Here is a 23,402-nt window from a genome sequence, read left to right as displayed (position 1 = left end):
AAACTCTGTTTATTAACAAGATGAATTTGGAAAAGAGTACCTAAATGGAATATAACCAAGGAAAAACTTTTACACTACCCCAAAACATGCAAACAATAATAACAAACTCTAAGCTTGAACAGTTTTACTGGAAAAGCATTTCACATATTTAGGGAGAAAGGTTCTCTCTCATATTACATAAGCTATTCCAACAACACACTCCAAGGCTTTACTCTAAAATATTACTTTCTCTCCATCATACATCATAGGTTAGAAAATGAACTTGAGGTCCTTTCAACTTGTGAGAAAATTCTTGCAGAGTGGAACAGAAGCCATGCCCAGGACCCGGACCAGAAGTCACCTCTCCTTTTCCAAGCAAATTTGGCAAAACCAAATTTTCCCTGTTCCAGCTTCAATTTTGCTTTGTCCTTGAAAGGTCTTTTCCTGGTGCAATCGCTTTCTTCCACCCTCTGTCAGGACTGCCAAGCCAGCCCAACTCTAAGAACACGTAGGCAATCTATGTTTATAGGAACTCTGTCCTCACAAGTGAGAGATAATGGCAGTTTTACCAGAATGATTATCCAAAACAAAATCTAGGCTTCTGGTTTAAATGAGAAAACAAATTCACATTTTTCTCTGCTCTATCTTGAAAATACGTCTAAACCCAATAAAAAGCACAGGATGAGGATAAGTGCATAAACTGCTGAGTGAGAAAAGGGGACATCAGAAGACCAAAGATATTGTTCTTTTAGATTTTCCTTTATTTTCTTTGTACTGCAAAGTAACACAAACTCATTGTAACTGACAGAACAAAATGAGATAACCAGCCCCCTTCCTCCTCCTCAAAGCTTTCTTATAAACTTAACGTAACCACTATCAACCTATTACGTATAATCCTTTTAGGATTGTATACCTCTTAAATATAATCTATTAGGTATAGCCTTCATCCTCCCTTATGGCCAAGGAAGACAAAGCTAGACCATTCTTCACACATAAAAGGATTCAGAATGGTAGTTATGGTATCTTTTATTTTTATAAAAATACTTAAGAGAGTGGGCAACTTGTTTCTTTCATTAAACAATGCATAATGGACATCCCCTTAGGACTGGGAGACCTAACTCTCTCTTTTGGAAACTGCATAGTATTCTACGTGATGGGTATTACATACTTTGTGCAAGCCTAACTACTGATGGATGTTATTTCATTTGCCATATTTGGCTACTAAAAACAAAGCTGCAGTTAACCTCCTTAAATATGATGCTTCTATTTTTTATCGAAGAGGGTGTCAAAGTAGGATTGCCAAATCAGAAAAGTAGTGTGGTTTTTAATAGCTGTTAGCAGATTACATTATAGTTATAGCAATTCACTGGTTGAGCAGCAACATACAAATGTGCCAGTTTCTCATAAACCTCAACCACCGCTGGGTATTCTCACTTTAATTTTTGACAATGTAATGAGTGAAAAATATGACTTTGTTACTGTATTCATCTGCCTTTCTCTGAATACTAGTGAGGGTGGGCATCATTTAATATGAGTGTGGGTTGCTTAGATTTCTCTTTGACGTTCCTATCCAACTGTGCCCATTTTTCTGTTTGTATCCTTTCTTTATCAATTTGTAAAACTCTGAAGATTGTAGGGGTATTAACTCTTCCCATCCAAGAGGTCTGGAAATCTTTTCCTTATCTATCATCTATCTACTTTTGAAACACACTCCTCATATGTAAACTACATGTTTTATATATATACACACACATACATTAAATTTACATATGAAACATATACTTATCTATATGTAGTATATAAAGTATATGTAATTATATATAACACAAAAAATTGTATTACACTTAAGTATATATATACTTAATGTCTATATAATATATGCAATATATATTATATGTGTGTATACTTAATGTATTCTATCACCATATATAGTTATTACATATATCTTTCATTATACATATTTAACCTATTGTGGTTAGAAAAATCTGCTCTTGTTTTTACTTCTGAGCTTCTTTCTTTGAATAAGATATTTTCCCCAGCTTTTCTAAGCATCTACTTGACCTCTTTTCTGATATATTTAATGTATCTGATTATAGGTCTGGATATGAGGTAAAGGGCCTAGATTTGCTTCAGTTTTGCCATGATTCACAATCATTTCTTTTTTTTTTTTCTTTTTTTTTTTTTTTTTTTGGTCTTTTTGCTATTTCTTTGGGCCGCTCCCGCGGCATATGGAGGTTCCCAGGCTAGGGGTCTAATCGGAGCTGTAGCCACTGGCCTACGCCAGAGCCACAGCAACGCAGGATCCGAGCCGCGTCTGCAACCTACACCACAGCTCATGGCAACGCCGGATCGTTAACCCACTGAGCAAGGGCAGGGATCGAACCCGCAACCTCATGGTTCCTAGTCGGATTCGTTAACCACTGCGCCACGACGGGAACTCCCACAATCATTTCTTATGTAACATTCTTTATCCACTGAAACAAAATACCACATTAACTTTTCATATTTCCTTGGATCTATTTTGCAAAGCTTTTAATTCTGCTCCACTGTTCATTTTCCTATATCTGGGTCAAGACCACACTATTTTATTTACAGACAACTTTTTTTTTTTTAAGTTTTACTACCTGGGAAGATATTATTTATTGTAATTTTCCTGGCTATATTTATATATTGATTCTTCCATGAAAACTTTAAAAAATTACTTTATTTTAAAAGTACATTAGAATTATGATTATTACTGTGTTACATTATACATTATACCAAACCCCACGTGAGACTCTTGAGGACATCCCAGTTTTGGATGCCTAATAAGGTATATTCACAAATAAAATATTTTAGCCAAATATTTTAAAGTCCTTAATGTGATATGAAGCAACAAAAATGAACACTGAAATATAAATTAATAGTTTGCTGCTGGTGGTTTGTGTATGAATGTGTGTGTGTGTGTGTGTGTGTTCCTCCTAGTTCAGATTCCTCCTATGGGAAAAATGACAGCTATCTTCCCCAAGGACTGTTTAATCACAAATAAAGACCTTCTACAACTTCTTTGTTGTTTATCATACAAAGGAGATGCTTCGGGGGAAGTTCCCTTCATGGCTCAGTGGTTAATGAACCTGACTAGGATTCATGAGGATACAGGTTTGATCCCTGTCCTCGCTCAGTGGGTTAAGGATCCAGCATTGCTGTGAGCTGTGGTGTAGGTCACAGATACCACTCGGATCCCATGTTGCTGTAGCTGTGGCGTAAGCTGGCAGCTATAGCTCCAATTCAACCCCTAGCCTGGGAATTTCCATATGCTGTGGGTACAGCCTTAAAATGGAGATGCTCTGGTATTTTTTTAAATATCTGACTCAAGGGAGTGAGTAGTTACATGTCCTAAGCAGGGTTAAACCACTATTTTCTTTTTTTATGGGCACACCAACCATATATGGAAGTTCCCAGGCCAGGGACTGCATCTGAGCCACAGCTGTGACCTACTCCGCAGATATGGCAATACCAAATTCTTTAACCTACTGTGCTGGGCTGGGGGTCAAACCCGCACCTCCACAGCAACCAGGGCTGCTGCAGTCAGATTCTTAACCCGCTGTGTCATGGTAGGAACTCCATAAGCCACTGTTTGCAAAAGCTCTGGCCAGCAAAGATGTGGAAGCTGAGACTTAAGGCTAACAAGTAATGTAGGAGTGCTCAGGACAAACCCCAGAAGATCATGATGGACAATAGCTTTAGGAACTGGGTCTGAAACTTCAGCAGTGACCCTGGAAGTCAGTCTTTTTGTGCCATCGAAATGCATACCACACTTCTCCACAATGGCTGTGAAGAAACTGGGCAGAGACATGCAAAGACCAAGGGAAAAAAACAAAGAAACTGAGCAGAAAACCAGGTCCCACCAAGAAGGAGAAATAAATGAGGAACCCATGGCTGACCATCATGCTCTGAGATTTCTAGCACCTGAAGTGGAAAGTGAAACATGGTGAATTATGTGGCTCTTATTATTAGAAAGGAGCAAGTTGACTTCTGTTTTTCTTGGTACTTTAAATCTCTCAAATGAGTGCTTATGCAGAGGAGAATGAATAGCAAGCATATCAACATGCATAAATAAATTATTTGAAGTGGTCCTTCTGAAGAGCTGGAATCACGGTCTTCACCAAAGCTTTGAAGATTCTCTTATTCTTGAGTCCTTAAAGAAAATTAAATTTACAAGAACTCCTGTCCCTCCTGGTTTGGAAATCAGTTTATTTTGGGTTAAATTGTACTCCTCCACCAAATTCCTATTTTGAAGTGCTAAAGCTCAGGGCTTAGAATGTGACCTTATTCAGAGAAGGGGATTTTTACCAAGTTAATCAAATGAAAATAAAATCCTTAGTGTGGGCCTGAATCAAATATGGCAGTGTCCTTATAAGAAAAAGAATTTAGACATAGGCACAAACAGGTAAAATGTCTGGTAAGATGAAGCCAGAGACCAAAATGATGTTTCTATAAGCCAAGGAATGAAAGCCAGAGATTGCCAGCAAACCAGCAGAAGTTAGATAAGAGGCATAGAACAGATTCTCCCTGATACCCCTCAGAAGGAAGCAAGCCTGCTGACACCTTGATCTAGACAGCTGGGGTGCTCACCTGTTAGACAACAAGTTTCTGTTGTTTCAGCCGCTCAGGTTGTAGTACTCTCTTAAGGAGTCACTAGCAAACTAACACATGTGTTGTTACTTTTTTTTCAGGCCAAGGAATCCTCCAAATCGGCTTCGGCTGGTGGCGACGCTTTCTGATCAGCCTGAACAGAGGATTCTGGTGATTTAATTAAAGATAAAAATCACTGAGAGAACACGGTAAGGATAATTTCAAGAACGGTCCATGACTAGGAACGTTTTCCCAGTACCCAACTTTCCCAGCAATGATATGGTCACATCAGGCCTAATTCTGCCATAAAAAAGTTCGCATTTCTACAATAAAAACTCACATGTTTTCTTTGGTCTTGTCCTACTTTACATTGGTTCCCCTTTATGACAAGAGTCCAGAGACCAGAAAGAACTGGCCCAGGACCAAATGTAAATAAAACTCAAAATCTCTGTCGCTTACCTGATCCCTAATTAGGAGTGGTGAAGGCCTGCACCCTAGCTTTTGCCAGCACAGGTAACAGTGCTTCATGGTCCCAGCAACTCCTTTTATGATTTGGCTGAATTCTGCCAAGTATTTGCTTGGTGTCACATTTATGAGCTTACTTAAGAATCTTTTGTGCAAACTTTTGAAGACTTACTTTATGGACTTGCTCCAGAACTAGATTCCTGGGGTCCACTGCACAGTGTTTGAACGAGGCCAAAAGGTAAGCTTTGCCTTCTGGTTATTTTCTGTCTTCTTTCCTGCCCCTCCTCCACCTACTGAGATGTCGCCTTTCTTCCAGGGTTCCTGTTCTTCTAACAAACAAGTCAGCTACTTACCTATAAGCAAAATTCTCTTGAGCACCTACCATTGACCTCCACTTTCTTGAGCATGGACCTGATCTCTATGGGGATGCTTACAGTTTCAGAACATCAATGAATCAATGAGTGTGTGTGTGTGTGTGTGTGTGTGTGTGTGTGTGTGTGTGTGTGTGTGTGTGTGTGTGTGATCTGAAGGGAGAACTACTCTCTATGGGGATGCTTACAGTTTCAAAACATCAATGAATCAATGAGTGAGTGTGTGTGTGTGTCTGTGTGTGTGTGTGTGAGATCTGAAGGGAGAACTACTCCCCTGGCCATGTATTTACAGAATACGAATATCCCAGAATTGCAAGCAACCTTCTACATGTCTGTTCCAACCTCTACTCTGTTAATCTCTACCCCACTTTTGCCAGCTGGTCCTATAGTTCTGATGGCATTCTCCCAACGGAAAAGTTTTCTCTGCCTTTCATGTAACCTATGAAATCCCACAAAGTTCTCATTGTTGGAAGTTCTTTCACCCCCAAGGTAAAACTTCTTTCTTAGCCCCATTCCACTGTATCTGCTCTTCCAGATGCTCTTGCTCACAAGGCTCACATGTACAAAAAAATGAAAGAGAGGGCCAGCAGTCATTCGGATATAAAACACTTCATAGTCCTTAGTCATTCAGACAGAAAACACTCCTGATTCTTTTATCAGAGGCACAGGTCGTCTTGGCCAAAGTACCCTCAAATGTCTGTAGGACTTGTGGCAGGATGTCAACGTCTCCTTTACTCCAGATGACAATGAAATCCCCTGGCACAGGCCTGGCCTGGGTGGGCAGCTTCTACCCAGTCATGTGGCCATTAATGGCAGAACGAGAGGGGAAAAAAAGGTCTATCATCTTCATGATATAGAATAAAAATACCACCTGTAGATCCAGAAGTTCTAGAGATAGTGTCCACTTGGGAGGTTTTAGAAGATGCAAGTTAGGATCAGCAGGAATGAAGGCATGCCACACAGCAAGAGGGAAGACCTAGCAAAGAAGACAGACTCCCCTGGCAGCCCCAGGGGTGACACTGGAAAAGGGACCTTCAGAGACTGGCTTTTTGGTACCTGAGGGGTATTTCTGCTTCCTCTTGTGATTTATTGACTAGGAGTGCTATGTACTCCATCTTCAGTTATTTAAACTTATGTTCCCATGACATTCTGAGAGAGTTCCTGATAGGAGGTACCTGTTCCTTAAATATGTCAGATGTGGCCAGGGATGGCTGGGAGGGGAGCTGTGGGTGGGGCTATGACAGCAAAGGTAGTGCTTTGTGATTCCAGCCACAGAGGAATTGTTGGGAAGGTCCACTGACCCAGGAGGAGGTGTCATAGACACTGGGCCCCAGTCTAAAGACAGAAGAGTCACTGTTTTACGTACTTCCATCACTTTGCAAAGTGTTTCACTGCTTCATTGCTTCCTCGAACCTTAAGAGAATCATTTCATTTGAAAAATTGGGTGTCCTAAGCTTTTTGATAGATGAGAGAACTGAGAAGTTAAACAGTTTCTTCCAAGCCACATAGGGAGTTAATAGTAGCAGGAAGAATTTAAGCCCTGATCCTTGATCATCTGTTTTTGCTTAGACAGGTGAATACGGGGAGGTGTTTTAACCTCCTGAATTGTCCCAGTTACAACCCTTCTGCTCAATACCATGTGGCTTGTGACCGACGGGACCTGACGCAGGATGATGTGACCTCCTGGCTGTCGTCCAAGGTGCCTTACTTTCCCCATCTCCACCCTGGCCCTTTCGAAAGACTGAACTAGGGTTCCAGTCACTGAATAATTTGGTCAGGACATTTTTATATTCTCTTCATAAGAATGAACATAAGCTTTAGATGTTAGATAAAAGCATCAAGTATTCATACAAGGGGAAAGGCAGTGTCCGGAATAAGAGTTGAATCCTCCTTGTTCTGTTTATATGAGTAAGTTATTTAACCACACAGGTTACGGGACCAGTCAGGAATGCCTCCACCTGACTAAATATATATTAGCGCACGCTGGCATCAATCTCCATCAACGTACTATTAGCCATTATGGGAGCATTACAACATCATCCTACTCACAAATGTGACACAGAGCAGGGTGTCACAGACACCTCAGTGCACTGGGCCCTTAAGTCAAAATGGAAAGTTAAAAACACCTTCTGCAGGCAGCCACTGGCATTACTTCATATTTACATTAGTTTGGCTAATCTAGTCGAGTGAACTTTTTCCCCAAGAAAATGTAATAGGAATATTTTATTTGAAAATTTTATGTGGTCAGCAGCTGTCTAAAGTCTTAATTCCTGTTTTCAGTAGGGTAAGTGGCAAATGCAACCAGGAAGAAAAAAAATTGCAGTTTCCCAAGTGCTAGTGAGGACAGCAGGCAGTGGAAAATCCGTGCAAAGTCTTTCCAGGAAAACATTCCTGCAGATGACTGTGTAAGTACTTAAGGGTTGGTGTAAAAAAATAGATCCACACATTTCTTAATGAGACTGAGTGAAAGAGCTGGAAAAGCTCCCCAGAAATCAGGAAACAGAGGCAGAGAGAAGGAAAGCAACTTGAGAAAGTCACACAGGAGGAGAGTGATCGCATTCAAAGAGCCAGGTCCTGCATCCACTGTCCACCATCCTGCTTTGTTCAGCTCCCTGGGGACCACTGCATCAACAGAGGCAGGAAGGTGCTCCGTGATAGCCCTGCCACTGCACCGCACAGGGAGCCTAGCCTCACATTAAATGACCTCCTGTCATGCATGACCTGTGGTTCCTCTCACCAGTACCTGTCTGATCCATCACAAAAGCAAACATAGGGTCATGTCGCAGCTTCTGCCTTTTTCCCTCATAGAAACTGAAGCAAAAGCAGAATCATAGTTTGTTTACGTCTTCCATGAGTTAAAGAAGGTGAACTAGAGTAGGAGAAAGAGAAAGTTTAGGCGACAGTCAGATGAAGATTCCTGTCTTTGTTCCGCTGTAACTTGGAAAAATTACCCAATACATGAACCTCTTAAACCACGACAATGATATTGTTCTGATAATTTTTGTTAGAACCAAATACTATACTGTATAGAAAGTTTATCTTGAGGGAGTTATGTGTGTGTGTTATATGCATGTATGCATATGTGTGTGTATATGTATGTACATATATATCACATGTATATGAATAATAACGACAACATACAATGATTCCTTTGGTTGCCATGTTTTGAGGGAACATGCACTTTCTGCCAGAAGAAGTGATGGTCCCAGGAGCAGACACAGGACTTAAAAAGAAGTACAACTTGCATGGGACACCAGTGTCCTCAGCGGCCAGCAGCAGCGCCTGCCTCTCCATCTTTGTTGCACCTGGATGGAGGCTTTAGCTGAGTCTGGTACTGAAGAGTCTGGACCCTCCTTCATCCCAGGGCTTTACTTTCCCACTTCCTAGTTTCCTCTTCTTTTAAAATACATGTAAAACCACCACTTACCTCACAGGACTATTTTATGAGTTAAATAGAATCATGTATGTAAAAGTTCTCTAAATGTAACATAGCGTAGTTCTTAATAAATACCTGGTATATTGATGAGTGAGGTGGTACCTGAAAGTGCTGAAAGGTCAATATGACGGATGCTCTTTTGAGCAGAATGGTGCTGAGGGACATGGCTCGAGAGAGAATATAAGGATAAAACGGTTCCAGAAAATTACCGAAATGAAGTAGTTGGAAAAGTATGGCCGCAGAAATTACAAAGCCAACTACCAGGGAGTGTATTCTCAAAATGAGCCCAGTTGCCTGCCTATATATGGCCATGGAAGGGAACACAGGGGATGGTTTGTAATGGGCTCCCCTGCCCTCCTTGGACAGAGCAACTGGAAGATACCAACACTGGCCAGGACCTGCTCAGGGTGTCAGCAAAACTGGTGTTGGGAGGCTACCTGGAGAGCTGGTGTAAAGTGTGGGAACTCCCCGGTTTTCCCAGACTATGACCCTATGGCACCACACAGCCAGAGAGAAAGCCATCAGTGAGTCTTTCACCAGGAAGATCATGGTTTTGTTTTGTGCGTTGCAAGACAGATTTTTGTTTAAGATGCTAGTGTGTGTTAATCTCTAAGGAGGAGAGAAATAAGAAATAAGGTCTAATATTTGGGGGGTGTTTTCTATCCTTCAAGTGATGGTCAGTCAGCTGGAGTCACAAGAGCAGACACAGAAGAGGCGCAGGGAAACAAGGTTTATCATTACTCACAGGTGCGAGGTAGATGGTCACTGCAGGCTCAAGGGAGCCACATGGTGGCGAGCATTAATGGAGGGGGCTCAGCCAAGCAGGTGGGGAGCTGAGAGACGAGGACCAAGGATAGGTGCCTTTATGGGGAGTCAGGATGGAGAACATCAGCAAAAAGCACAAGGGGATCTCATCGGTGACAGTCAGGAGGGGGCAAGGAGGGGAACTTGTGGCAAGAACCAGCCTTATCGCACGGGTGCACCTGGTCACCTGGGCAGGGTGCTCACAGCCTGTTTGTGGGAACATTGAGGCAGCAGGAAAATATAAAGCTTTAACATTACATTACAAGGGGTTAGCGATTTCATCAATGCCATGGTTCCAGGAGCAAGAGAAGTCTGCACATCCTCCATTGAAGCATCCAAGTTAGAAGATAGAAGAGGGGAGCCCGGAAGTAAACATCATCCCCAGGTTCAAGTGCAGAGAGGGAAGATTATGGAAAAATGGAAAGAAATTTGGAACCAAAGATATTCTTTGGAAATGTTTTTATCTTATACCTTTGTTTGGTCTAAGGGGCCTCAAAACAGAATTCTTGTATATTAATTATAGTAATGACATAGGTGACTTAGCTCACAATATGCATTTGCATACACATCTGCACATATCCACACACTCCCAGGAACACACCACACACACACACCACCCAAGCAGTAGGTCATCTGCTTACTGATGAATCCCCAAGGGACTGCTACAGCCCTTGGCATAGAAAATGTACTCAACGAATATTCAGAAAACTTAAGGAACAAATTAGTAGATACAAGAAGGAGTGAGAGGGAGAGGGAAAGAGGAAGAGACAGAGCGACATAGAAAGAGAACTGTTAATCCTTGATTCCAGAACTGGGATGCAGAGGTGGGCCAACCTTCCCACTCAATGGGCCTTTAGTTTGGCTCAGGAGGGAACTCTTCAGTTCTCTGGATAAAGGGTGATGTGTGTATATGAAAGGAGCAACCTGGAGTCGGCATGGCCTTAAACTAGTAAGTCCAAGTACAGTCAGAGCCAAAGTGTCTACAACATTTTTCGGTTTTCCTTAAAAAAAAAAAAAGTTCTCTTTTGCGAAAACTACATGTAACAAATGTACCAAAAAATCTGCCTGTGGAGCAATGGAATGTTGTATGTGATTTTACACAAGTCATTTTACGTCCCTATGACACAATTTGGTCCTCTGTAAAATACAGTAAAATCCCCCACTCTCACTCCTTACACACATCCTTGAACGCTGAGAACCAACTGGCAGTAGCTCTAAAGAAAAGGTGCACTAGGAGAAGCCTGCAGACTGTCACTGGGCTACAGTTGTCCCACATGGTAACAGACACATGTCCAGAGATGGCAGTGAGTTGCTGAGTCCACCCCTCCTTGGAGGAATACTTTAGTGAGATAAACAAAAGCCACTACTAGCTCATCATTACATCAGGGGCCCTCTTATTCATGCTCCATGAGCTAAATGCCAGTCATTGAGGGGAGTGGAAAGTGTAGCTCATTGAAAAAGTCTGTGACTGTGGGTCAGGAGACCTGGGTTTAAGTCCAAGTTGTGGCACCTGGAAATTCTATGATCCCGGTCAAGTTACTTAACCTGGCTTCCCAATTATTCTCACAAGCCCAGTGCCTGACTCATTCTAGGCCGTCGTGAATGAGAGGATGAGGGTGTGGTGCAGATCAAACAGGATAGTGCATGTGCATATTCTCTGTGAGACTCAAAGCACCTCAGAAATGGACGGTTACTATTATTACTGATAATGGAAACCCTACAACTCAGTCTGTGTCCTTCAAGATGGATCCATGTTTTAAAAGGGCTGTGTGGGCAGAGGTTAAAATTTAACTTGGGGTGCAAGTTGGCTTTTCCTCTTCTGCAGATTTGCCCAGCTTGGAGCTCCAGTAATTGAAGCCAAAGAGACAACTGCTTGGAGTCCTTGTGGTGTGTGTGTGTGTGTGTGTGTGTGTGTGTGTGTGTGTGTGTGTGTGTGTGTGTGATGAATGTGGTGTGGGGTTATCACTGGGACAGTAATGGAAGCACAATTTCTCCCACTGCTCAGGTACATTAGAAAATGAAATCTGGGAGTTCCCTTGTGGCTCAGTGGGTAAAGAACCTGACATAGTGTCCATGAGGATGCAGGTTCGATCCCTGGCTTCACTCAGAGGGTCAAGGATCCAGGGTTGCCTCAGGCTGCAGTGGAGGTCACAGATGCGACTGGGATCTGGTGTTGCTGTGGCTGTGGTGTAGGCTAGCAGCTGCAACTCCAATTCGACCCCTGGCCCAGGAATGTCTACATGCCAAGGGTGTGGCCCTGAAAAGAAGAAAAAAAAAAAAAAAGAAAAGAAAATGAAAACTTTCTTCTTATTGCCTGCTTAGTTTTAACTCTTCCCCCCAACCAATTCACTTGAGCCAAAAGAAAGGCAAGCATTTTCCACCTTGCTGCTTAATTGGCAGTCTCACATGAGCTGCCTCTCAGAAGTCTGGCCGCAGTGACTAGCCTTCTTCACGCCAAGAAGCATTAGCGCTCTGTTAACACGAGGCAGCGGCACAAGCAAAATGTCTCCTTGTGGTTACAATGTGACTTCATTTAGCTGACATCTGAGTGAAATAAAACACCAAAGACGTCTGGACAGTTTCTTTATGAGCAAACAGGAAGCAAAGAGAGAGCTGTGGCCTGGGCTAGTTAAGAAGAAGTTGGGAGTCGCTGTGAGTGCCTTGCTGATAGAGTCTGCAGGGCCATGAAGGATGTACCCAGGCTTAAATCTCAACAGAGCGAATCTGGGCAAGGGGCTCTGCTGTTGGCTGATGGGGGAAAGACCAAGCCTGCAAAATGGTGTGCAACCTTTTCGACCCCTTCCCAACATGCCTCACATTCTCACTTTTCACAGCTTCCTCTAGTGTCTTTTATCATCATCTAATAAAAAGCTGTCGGGTCAAGGTTCCGTTGAAAATTATTGAATGTGGGAGTTCCTGTTGTGGCTCAGAGGGTTACAAACCCAAGCAGTGTCCATGAGGATGCAGGTTTGATCCCTGACCGTGCTCAGTGGGTTAAGTCTCTGGTGTTGCTGTGAGCTGTAGTGTAGGTCACAGACAAGGCTTAGACCCAGCATTACTGCGGCTGTGGCCTATGCTGCAGCTACAGCTCCATTTCGACCCCTAGCCTGGGAACTTCCATATGCTGCACTTGCTAGCCTTAAAAAGCAAAAAAAGGAAGGAAGGAAGGAAGGAAAGGAGGAGGTTAGGAGGGAGGGAAGGAGGAAGGAAGGGGGGAAAAGTAAATTATTGAATATGCACCACTTCCGGAGACTTTGTCTGGGGAAAAGGCAGCTCTTCATGACTTGCCTACCATCACTTTTTGGAGAGCTCTGTCTGCATACCTGAGGGTTTGGAATCCATCATCCACAAACCAGGACGAAAAGGGACCATCTACTTCCGATCATTTGGAATTTCATGTACAGCTGACTCCATAATACTGATAATTGTGTTTGCTACAGAGTCAGAAAACCTAGCTCCCATTAGGGAGTAATTTCGCGTGTCCTCTTTCTCCATGGAATCTGCCAGATCCCCTGAGGTTGATGCAGGCTGTTCACCTCGGTCCTACGTTCTGTCCTCTAGGGGAACCTCCTCGGTCCTACGTTCTGTCCTCTAGGGGAACCTCCTCGGTCCTACGTTCTGTCCTCTAGGGGAACCTCCTCTTCCCACGTTCTTTCCACCAACCAAGAGTAAAGCCTGAGGACACTCTTCTTCTCTATTGCATTTTATCCTTTCTGAACTTTTAACCAAAAAAAAAAAATGAAAAATAAAAATAAATCCTAGAAACCATACTTCTCTAGCATAGATTCAGGGCTAATCCTCAACAAAATGAGGAGTTTTCCATCAGGGGCCTCTCTCTGTGCGTTTGGTTCCTAACTTCCCACATGAGGGGCAGGACTGTCTATGCCGCTTCCTCTTCCTGCTTTAGTAATCCTTTTTTATTCGCACCCAGACAAGGTCTCTCTACCCCAGCACGACTGACATTTGAGGATGGATAATTCTTTGTTGTGGGAGATTGCCCCGGGCACTGTAAGAGCTTAGCAACATCCTTGGCCTCAACCCACTAGATGCTAGTAGCACCTTCTCTCTCCGGTTATAACTGAAAATATCATCAGACTTCAACAGAGGTCCCCTGGGAGACACCATCACTCCAGGCTGACAATTATTGCACTAAAAGGGACTTCAGCAATGATCCCTCTCCAGGGACTTGTCAGTGGGTTGTGGGGACTGTCTAACAATGACAGACTATCAGACATTCACCAGCTTAATGATCTTCTTGGAGACCCTGAAGTTGCTTATTGAAGGCAGCCCCTTCCTGAGGTTAAGGTAGTCCATGCAGCCATTAGCTGGCTTATCAGAATTATATAATTGAGATCTATAATAAACCAATCACAAGCTTTTGGCCCAAAGCAGTAGCAGTTTCAGGTGTAAAACCTCCTATTCATTGGACTTCTGGGCCAGTGCACTCCCTCAAGGTCCTGGAATGACACTCCATGAGGCAGAAGGGATGCTCTCCATTCCTCAAATGATGTATTTTCAAGCTCAGAATATACAGCTATAAAACGCCAGCACTTTGGAGCCAGTATCTGTATGCACAGTCGCACACAATTTACAGCCCGGACCAGAAGGTGACGTCATCAAGTGAGGCACATATTCCACACCTCGTTTTCCCGTGGTAGGATTTACACTTTCTTGGAGAATGTTGAGTTGGCAAAGAGTGTCGAAATCGAGCAACACAGACCCAGGGCAGGCACAAGCTATTCTTTAAGAGTAAAGCCCTATTCCTGTGTGGTTTGTGATCAGCCAAAATGTGAACGCTTCAGCACATTTTGTGCAGTGTAAAATCATTTACCACGCTATGAGGGGGTTGCTTTAAATAGAAGGAGAAAAAATTACTATTGCAGCAAGGAAGCTGGCTAATGAGCATTAGCTTGTGGCAGAGTCCTTTTGGGGATCTGGCAAACTCAGGCAAGGACTGAAACTCGATATCAGGTCTACCGATTGGGTTGGATGACTCCAATCACAGCAAACAAGGGAGGTGAGCTGAGATTCTGAGTCAAAAAACCCTTGTGAAGTTAAGTCAAAGATTCCACCTTCTTTTCCTTCTGGAAAAAAAAACAAAAAACTAAAAAACAAAAAACAAACCTGTCTCCTAATGAAAATGAAAAGGACTTCACCACCAATTTTTAAGGAGAATTAAATTTATGTATTTGGCCAATTATTTGTGTTCACAGGACATTTATAATCCATTCATTTGGACTTTTTAAATTTCCAGCTCTATTAAATTTGTACAGCAAATCCCCTGATATTTATATTGGTTCCATTGCTACTGATGAAATTTAAAATGTTGAATGATGTGTCCTAAATCTTCAGAGGCTATTAACTTCCAATGTGGATTTAATTTTTTAAACTCAGCCTCAGCAGTACACACCACTTATTAATATCTGTAAAGACTGATTTTTTCCCCTCACTTTGAGCAAAGCTCATAGAACCACAAAGCAAAGCTTCAGCCTGGCGCTTGACAAATGCCAAGGCACTTCATTCTTCTGGCAATGTGATCCTCCTACTGAAAAAAAAAAAATTAACTCGTTGTCTGAATTTTGCAAATCTATGGCTTTGGGATTTGTGCCTGTGCAACTGAGTTGGAGGCAGCACACTCTTTCTTGGCCCTGTGAGCTGCATATTAATCATACAAAGTGGAGTTTGGGCAAGACCAAAACATGATGCCAAAGCCCAACACTCCTTACCAAGAAGGAGAGAAGTACATCATGGAATATGTAACGTCATATGATGTTGCTTGAATTTTTTAAAAAGTAAAGTGTGATGTCTGAGTGGAAATGGGGAGTTACTAATTTGAGTCTCGGGGGCTTTGTGCTCCAGGCTGTTCCCTCTGTTCTCAGCCGCCAGGTTAGAGCCTTAATGAATACAAAGGGAAGAAGGTTTGGTCCATAAAACTTCCTTTCAAAATTTGAATAAGTCACGTGTTTAAGACATTTTTTTTCTTTTAAAATATAATAACCAGAGTCATAAATTCTTCACTGGTTTGTAGGGGATCAGTTTTGCTGTGAGCCCCTCAAATCCGCTTTGTGGCCCCCAAACACCCTCCATCCTTGTTCACTGCTGTGCCACCAACACAGTTTCCTCTCCATTAATAATCTCCTTCTACTCTAACTCCTGGAGGGACCCCTATCAGGACTGGAATGGAGCATCAGCTCCACCGGGAATTCCAGACAGTGACAGAGGCACCTCTCTCCCCGTCCCCTCTGTGCGGACAGATCTCCGTGGTGGTGCTTCCCACGTGGTGCTGTGATTGGCTTTGGACATTTTCATCTCCTCCTTTGTTCCATACGCTCTTCCAGGGTAGCGCTGGGTCTCACCCCTCTCTGTCTGCAGGTCCAGGAACAGCGTGATCGTCTATACATGTCTGGTAAAAGGACGGATGAATGAGTGACAAAGGAACAGGCCAAAGAATCTCACTGATGACGTTCTGTCTGAAGTTGACAAGGCTTCCAGGAACGTTTATAAAATTTTCCCACCTGTTAGGGCAGAAATCAATAGAAATCACTTGGCTCTCCTTGTCTTGTGGGGAAAGGAGCCTAATAAGGAGAAAGAGCTCTGTCAGGTAAGAGATGTAATTTCTTGGAACTGGACTTTGTGTTCCCTCCCTTTCAATTGTAGTTCAATGCTTTTATTTTTCTAGTTTTTAAAAATTATTATTTTTGGTAATTTTCCAGGAACACTTTGAATCAAGCACGACATATCACATAAATTATTATCTAACCAGGGAGACAAGGCAAGAACCCTCAGAAAGTCACAAAAGTGAGAACTCAAAGCAAACCTTGGACATGGCTTTAAACCTCTTGGTTTAAAGCAGCCTTTAGAAATGACACCTGAAACACATTATTGTTCTGATGACTTTAGAGATGTGTGGGAATAATACTGATTCCATTACAGGGTCCTCTTTTTGAGGGAATGGCAGGAAGATGATTTTGCACCAGGCATGCACTTGACTTGTTTTTTTTCTCCAAGACACAGTACATCTAACCATCACCTTTTCTTCTGCCACTGGCTCCTGGAAGGTTTAGAGTCCAACAAGTGGCTCATCTCTACCAAGGGTTTGGAATTATGCTTTACGCTTCTGTGTTGGTCTCATTCTTGCCCAAATTTATGTTTCTACCCTTGTATTTCTTTTTGCTTCTTTCCCTGCTTCTAATAGATGTTATCTTACTAGTTGATGGTGTTTTTATTAACTGCCATACACCTTGTGAAGTAACATAGCAGAAACATTAAATGTTCATATAAAAACAGGAGCAATAATCAAAACATTTAGAAACTACTAGAGCAGGGTCGTTGACCAGTCAGAAAAGTGCTAGCTATTAACAACAAAAAGGCCAAACTGGTGCAAGCAAGTTTATCACCTTTGCTGGTAAATAAATAGCATAGGCTCAGGTAGAAGAGGAAGCAGCATGCTCGACTGGGATTCAGGGACCAGGAAAGGCAGCATCAGTAAGGATAAGATGTATTGGAACTAAATCAAAAAGACCCAAATTGGAAAGTTTGGTTCTGCCTCTTATTCCTGCTCTGAATTTAAGATTTCTCATATGCAAAAAGGTAAAATACTTGCCTATTTCATGGGGCTGACAGGAAAAAGAAGGTATATGAATTTTCTGCAAAAAAAAAAAAAATGCATTACTGTATTGAGGTGGAAATGCCACACCCCACATGATTATTTGGGCCTTTCAGTGAAATTTCAATGAGTCACCTCATTTACTTCCAGTTTTCTTTCCTAGCAAGGAAACACGGCCACACCTTATAAATGTCTTTACCTTGGTCTCCTTGGATAATCTTGCAGATTGCTACTGAAATTGGTGAGTTCCTTCATGCAGCAAAGTAGACACACAGGGCTGCCAGGAGCTACCACCCTGTGCACAGAAGCCTCCTCTACAGCGGCCTTGGGATGGGGCCACATGGCCACAGGAGCAGCCGGAAAGGAGGGAAGGGTGGATGAGGCCAAATTTCAAGCCAGGCATTTCACTTCAGTCCTCAGCCAGTGAGGTCATTTTCCATGTATTCTCTGTTTCCATTAGATTCGATGTCTCATAAATGTTGAACACACAGAATCTGAACCCATATGATGAGCCAACCAGGCCAGTGTGGTGGTGCCTGCCATCCTGGCAGGGTCATCTGGAGCTGGAATTACTGGGAGTCCAAGAATCACGCCTGGCCTGAGATTACCCTTTGCCCTCTGTGTCTGTGAACTGTTTGTCCTCAGAGTCAGTCTCTGGAGAGGTCATCCTGTCACCTCTGGTGGTTCAGAGACCATCTGGGCTACAGTCCCAGTTCTGACCTGGACTAAAATCTCACATGCACTGCAGCTGGGGCACTGACGGAGAGAAGAGGAAAACCTGAGGGCCCTGGGCATCCATGGAGGGTAGAGGAAATGACGCATCATCAAGAAGGAAAGGAAACTGCTAGAGGAGGTCAGGCCAGAGGAAGTCTGCCCAAGTCCCGCTTCTCAGGCGCTGCTGGCCAGGGCAGAAGGCATATCAGCAACTGGACTTAGTGGGAAAGGGGTGTGGAAATGAGCCTGATCTAAAAGAAGGAGCCCAACTTTGGGTCAGCTAGACACGAGTTTGAATCTCATCGCTCCACTTGGTAGCTATAGAAACGTGGGCAAATCCTCAAAGCCGCTGATCTTTAGTTTTCTCCTCTGGACAATGGAGGTGGCCTCACAGTATTTTCTGTGATGATTAAATAAAAATCTAATACCAAATAACCAGTTAGATTACATGGGCTTGATAAACAGCACTCTTCTCTCCTACTCAGGTAGAAAGCACGGTTTGGATGTATTTCTAACCCACAGATCTGTAGGTAGGGATTTGTTCAGAAACCTGTTCACATACAAATCAGAACAGTTGCTGGTGGCGAGGCAGGTGCATGGGACCTGACCAAGTAGGTCCACACCAGGCAGGGTGGCCTCTCTTGTGAATATCCTTTCTGGAACCAGGATGCAGAGGAGACTTGGATGTATTCTGTTTAAGACGAGCCTAGCCTCTCTATCCAGGCAGAGCTTCTGGAAGCATCTGGGGCAGCTGGAGGAAGACTGAATGGTGGGGTAGTACTGGCCCCTGACTCCAGCTTCTACCACTTGGGAGCCAGAAGCTGGGCCTGCCACTCTCGCAGAGTCTGGGCTGAGCCTGTGGGGAGGCGCGTGGGGTGAGAAGCGTGGGTGACGCTGTGCTTCCTTCAAACAGGCAACTCAAAGTCTTGGAGGATGTCGTTTGGCATGGAAGAGAGTCAGGGGCAACTGGAACTGTGGAATTTCCAGTTATAAAAGGTCCTATTCAGAGCTGTGTGTCCTGTTGCACAACAAGGGAACAAGGAGATATTTGATGGCACTAAAAGGCCTTGAGCTCAAAACAAAGAGACACAACTTTCTTTGCTTTGTCTTCTAGCTCTAAGGGCCATCCTGTGTGACGGCAGGTTATGAAAACAAGCAGCAGCTTATCCCACTCTGCCTTGGCAGAAGGCTTGCTTCTGGATACAGACCCGGAGGCAGTGCCCTTTGACCTGGGTTTCCCCAAAAGCTCAAGCATACACTTAATCTGGACAGAGAAGGATCTGGATTAAACACCCAGCAGTTGTCCAACACAGAAATAGGAGCTCTCTGAGACTGATATTTCTCCCTTGCTCTGATAGCCAATCCATGAACAAATCCCTAATTATCCCTTGCACCCCCCATCTCCATCCCCACCGAGCTGTCTGCCAGCTTACTCCTGGGGTCCTGAAATGGTCTGAGAGGCACAACCACTGAGATCAGGTCCGGAACATTTTCATGGCAGTCCAAAAGCAGGTCATCCTGAACTAGACAAGTTATTCCAATAGCTGGATGCAGAAGAGCATCATAGACGCACATCTTATGATCTATTCCTCAAACTTACTTAGATAAAGAAAAAGAAACTCAGAGAAGTTGTCCAAGGTCTGGTACCAGTAAGTGGCAGAGAGCTGTGGAGTTTCGTCCACCAGCACCATCATGCTGTTCTTCCTCAGCCCTTCCCACACCGTTCCCAGAGTGCTTGCCTTTGCAATACCTTTTCCATAAGAGTCCTCCCCTCACCCAGCGGTGATCATGGTGGGTATTGATGGATATCGCTACAATCCCCTGGAGTGCCTCGAAAAGATTTTAGCACAGAACTTTTGAAAAATCGATTCTGAAAATAATTCAATTATTTATACCTAATGCATATTGATCACTATCTGAATTTGTTCATTTTCCCATGCGCCAGTCACTCAATATCCCATTTCTAATTGAGAAATTTCATCAAGCTGGGTAAGCATGCACCTGCAGAAGTGTAACTGTAAGCTGCCCTGGAGTATATTTTAGTGTGAAACATATAAGTTGCAGGAACGCAGTGTCCCTGAGCAGAAAGCAAGGTAGTTACACGAATGCCAACTCAGAGCTGGGAAACGAGGTCGCCAAAGAACCCTTCACAATGGAAATCTTGTGTTGCCGGTGCACATGTTCAGTCAGAGACATGAAATTGGAAAGAATCTCCATCTACAGGAATGACGCCAGCTCCTCTCTCCTGCACATCCTCTCGGAGGATTAATCACCAGGCCCCCGGTAACCACAATGTGACCGCTCACTGTGTGAGGAGCCTTCTTCCCTGGAACAATGAAGTTCTGTCCGATCCTCTTTGCGAGGCATTTACAGCTCGAGGACATTGCTCTGTTTTATTGAAAGTACTCAGCACTGGCTTCTTGGGCCATGGCTGGAAGGGTGTTGAGCTGGATTGGGCAATAACAGATGTTCCAGTGGGACACAGACATTCTCAGTGTGGGGGGCGCCCAGCAGGGACACGTTTGGAAGGGTGAAGAAGGCATGAGCCTAGAGTGAACGAGCCGCCTCGTTACCTGGATCAGGCTGTGTATCCTGATCACAAGTCCTCAGTGGGGTCTTCCCCACACACAGGTGACAGGACAGGAACAAACACAATGGCTGGAGACTACGGATCTTAATAATGATGCCATGAACTCCTTTCCATTCATCTGTCTACAGAGAGCCTGGAATGCAGTAGCTGCGCCCGAGGGGAGTATACAGAGCAATACTGTCCTTCCCAGAAGAACGTGGCAGCCGCCTTGCACAGTAGGCAGGCCCCTCCCCTCCCCCATGTCTAAGGGCAGCAACTGAGAGTTCTTAAAATAATAAACAGCTGGCCATGGGCTCCCTATACAAATCCCCAGAACACCAGTACAATTCAACTTGACTGAACAGGTTTTAGACCACAGCACAGGAAACCCAGAGTCCAAAGGCCTCCCACCCACACCACTGGCCTTGGCTTCCATTTAGAATGATTTGCCTGAAGCTCTGTGTCTGGGGGAAACTCTCCTACAAAGCAGACAAGGGCAGGGGGATTCAAAGCTCTTGAGCCAAGCGATCTTCTCCGTCTTTGGACAATGCAAACGCAACAGTGACTGGGGCACTGAGTTCCATGTCCCCAGGTCTGAGGGGGCCCCCCTCTACCCAGGAGGTCACTCACCAGCCTCACTCCTCTACTTCAGACCTGGAAGCGAGGAGAACAGAGGGTGGGAAAGGAGCAACGGCAAGAATCTTGATGAGGTTCAGAACAAAGACATCTCTTGCAACCCCGTTCTGAGACTCCAAAGTGATGCTGGGGCAAGGGCGACAGTAGTAGCTCATCTACAGTCTGGAAAAGTGGACCCCACTCAAGATGGGAATCAAAGAAATGGATTTTTATTTCTGGCTCTGCAACCTGAAGGTCATGTGACTCTGCTAGATTATTTAACGTTTCTGGGCCTCACTCTGCCCATCTATAAGGGGATAAAAAGAAACCTGTCCTGGAGTCATGCCCACCACAGATAACTAATAACTATTAATTATTAACTGACTACTGGTTGCAGGACTAGTATTTCCCTCCAAGTTTCTGTGAGAATTCGCTGATATAATACCTATGGCCCTGGCCTCATAAGTGATAAAAATGCACAATTTAGAAAGCAGATGAGAGAAGTCTGCCTCTCCCGGGAGCTCTGAAAAGGCTACCCCAAGATGAGGGGCTTCACAAAATGTGGGGTGCAGAATACTGATTATGTGACATAATAACAGGTGTTTGGTGGGGAAAAGTTTTCGTGGGGAACTACTCAGGAAATTGAGTTCGACAAATTTAAATAGGTTTCTGTCCTATGGGATCTCGCAGGGTGTGCAGCAAATTTCCAAGAGACATAAAAGGCAGCTCTTTCGAAGCTCACCTGACCATTGACCCCCTCTGCACCAGGTTCTCCAAAATTGTGAGTTCTCAAGTGACATATTAAAGAATAGAGTTGGGGAGAGAGCTGCTTTATGCATGTCCCTGGGAAGAAGGAATTTTCATGGAACACCTTCCCCAAAGAAATAATCTCTTTGGTTTCAGGGGCTGAGCTTACTTTTTCCCCTTTGCCAGGCATTTGACCACCGCAAGTTATTTTGCTGTTGAATTATTTATTATCTGTAAAACGGAAATAAGTATTTGTAAAGAGGACATACCAGCCAATGATTTGAGCTCCTAACTCACCAATATCTAGAGTAGCTTAGATGATGGAGATTAGCCACATGCTTTACCGCCTGAGTAGGAGATACATCCCCAGAGGCTAAAGTGAAGGATCCAGGGGGAGAAAGCAGCTGCCCAGCCTCCAGACCAAAGATATGGGGAAAATGAGCCCCATTGTTTTCTCAGGGTCTGAGACACTGGGGGAGCCACCAAAGGCCCCTACAGGAGTCATGGGTATGTACCACAGAGGAACATGGAAGAGTCTAGAAAATAAAGGACTGTCTTCTTCAAGATAACCCATGCCCCCAGGTCAATCCAGTGGTTCTGAGAACTATGAGCTGATGACAGAACTTCATTCCTGCTTATCTTCATTTGAACAAATAGAGATTTGCAATTAGCCCAGGATGGATTTTGGACCCACTTGATGACTGCCAAAAGATAGCTGGCATTGGCGCTTCCTTGGTGTCCTGGAAAAGAGCTTCCCTTTGGGGGAGATGAACGGATCTGTCTAGGGGGTGGGGCTGGTGTCAGCAAACTGGCCCACTACCTCAGAGCTTCTTTTCTAGGTCGCTAGGGCAACTCGGTGACAGGTTCACGGAAACCCCCGGAATATTCCCAGCCACACTTGCGTCTGCCCATGGTTCCTCAGCCTCCTGACCTGGCTGAGACCCAGAGGAGTTGAGCCATACACATTTGCAGCAAAGAGAAGTCCAAAGATCTCATTTTTCACTGTCTTAAAAATGCGTATGACATTACTTATATATGGACTCCTAAAAAAAGGACACGAATGGACTTACTTCAGAACAGAAACAGACTCACAGATTCTGAAAAACTTATGGTTATCCAAGGGGACAGGTGTGGGGTGGGAGGTGGAGGGATGGACTGGGGCTGTGGGATTGGCATCTGCACACTGAGGTATGTGGAATTATTAGCACAGGGAATTCTACCCAATATTCTGTGATAATCTATGTGGGAAAAGAATCTCAACGAGAATGGATGTGTGTACATGTATAACTGAATCACTTTGTTGTCGAGCAGAAATTATCACAACACTGTAAATCAACTATACTTCGATAAAACTCTAAAAAATGAAAAAAAGGCTGTTCTCAAAGTCCTCAGGTCTTTAGGTTGAATCACCTCTTTCTATATCTTCCTATATCACAACCTGATTCCTTTTTAATTGCTCCTCCACCAAATTCATTCAAGAGT

The 23,402-nt window shown here is 43.8% G+C and overlaps 3 long non-coding RNA genes across 11 annotated transcripts in view; 1 reads left to right on the top strand and 2 right to left on the bottom strand.

The window, feature by feature from the left end:
* The window catches only part of LOC106509894 (uncharacterized), a 434,988-nt gene that overhangs the window by 223,813 nt on the left and 187,773 nt on the right, over positions 1-23,402 (bottom strand). The window contains exons 5-6 of one of the 8 annotated variants that reach the window (XR_014842535.1): positions 17,273-17,315; positions 14,832-16,184 (exon numbers count right to left, since the gene is read on the bottom strand). The exons of 5 other annotated variants lie outside the window; for them this stretch is intronic. This is a non-coding gene — a long non-coding RNA (uncharacterized LOC106509894). Of the gene's footprint in view, positions 1-14,831; positions 16,185-17,272; positions 17,316-23,402 lie in introns of those variants that run through there. 2 more of the 8 variants (XR_014842536.1, XR_002342967.2) reach the window with 2 other exon arrangements.
* Positions 1-23,402, top strand: part of LOC106509892 (uncharacterized) — a 545,897-nt gene that overhangs the window by 474,411 nt on the left and 48,084 nt on the right. Inside the window, exons 6-9 of one of the 2 annotated variants that reach the window (XR_002342970.2) lie at positions 4,695-4,802; positions 6,999-7,128; positions 7,710-7,834; positions 16,042-16,270. This is a non-coding gene — a long non-coding RNA (uncharacterized LOC106509892). Of the gene's footprint in view, positions 1-4,694; positions 7,129-7,709; positions 7,835-16,041; positions 16,271-23,402 lie in introns of both variants that reach the window. The other variant, XR_014842534.1, reaches the window with a different exon arrangement.
* On the bottom strand, positions 2,650-5,701 carry LOC146404941 (uncharacterized). The gene is made up of 2 exons (XR_014842542.1): positions 4,594-5,701; positions 2,650-4,156 (listed from the first exon to the last, which is right to left on the bottom strand). It is a non-coding gene; the product is annotated as an uncharacterized LOC146404941 (long non-coding RNA).

Source organism: Sus scrofa, chromosome 3 (genome assembly GCF_054392235.1).
Source record: "Sus scrofa isolate SSC_HxYL_T2T_F1_AM1 chromosome 3, Sscrofa_HxYL_maternal_Yorkshire_Landrace_v2.0, whole genome shotgun sequence".
NCBI classification, from domain to species: Eukaryota; Metazoa; Chordata; class Mammalia; order Artiodactyla; family Suidae; genus Sus; species Sus scrofa.
The sequence above is the reverse complement of the archived record's forward strand: the minus strand, read 5'-3'. Positions and strand labels throughout refer to the sequence as shown.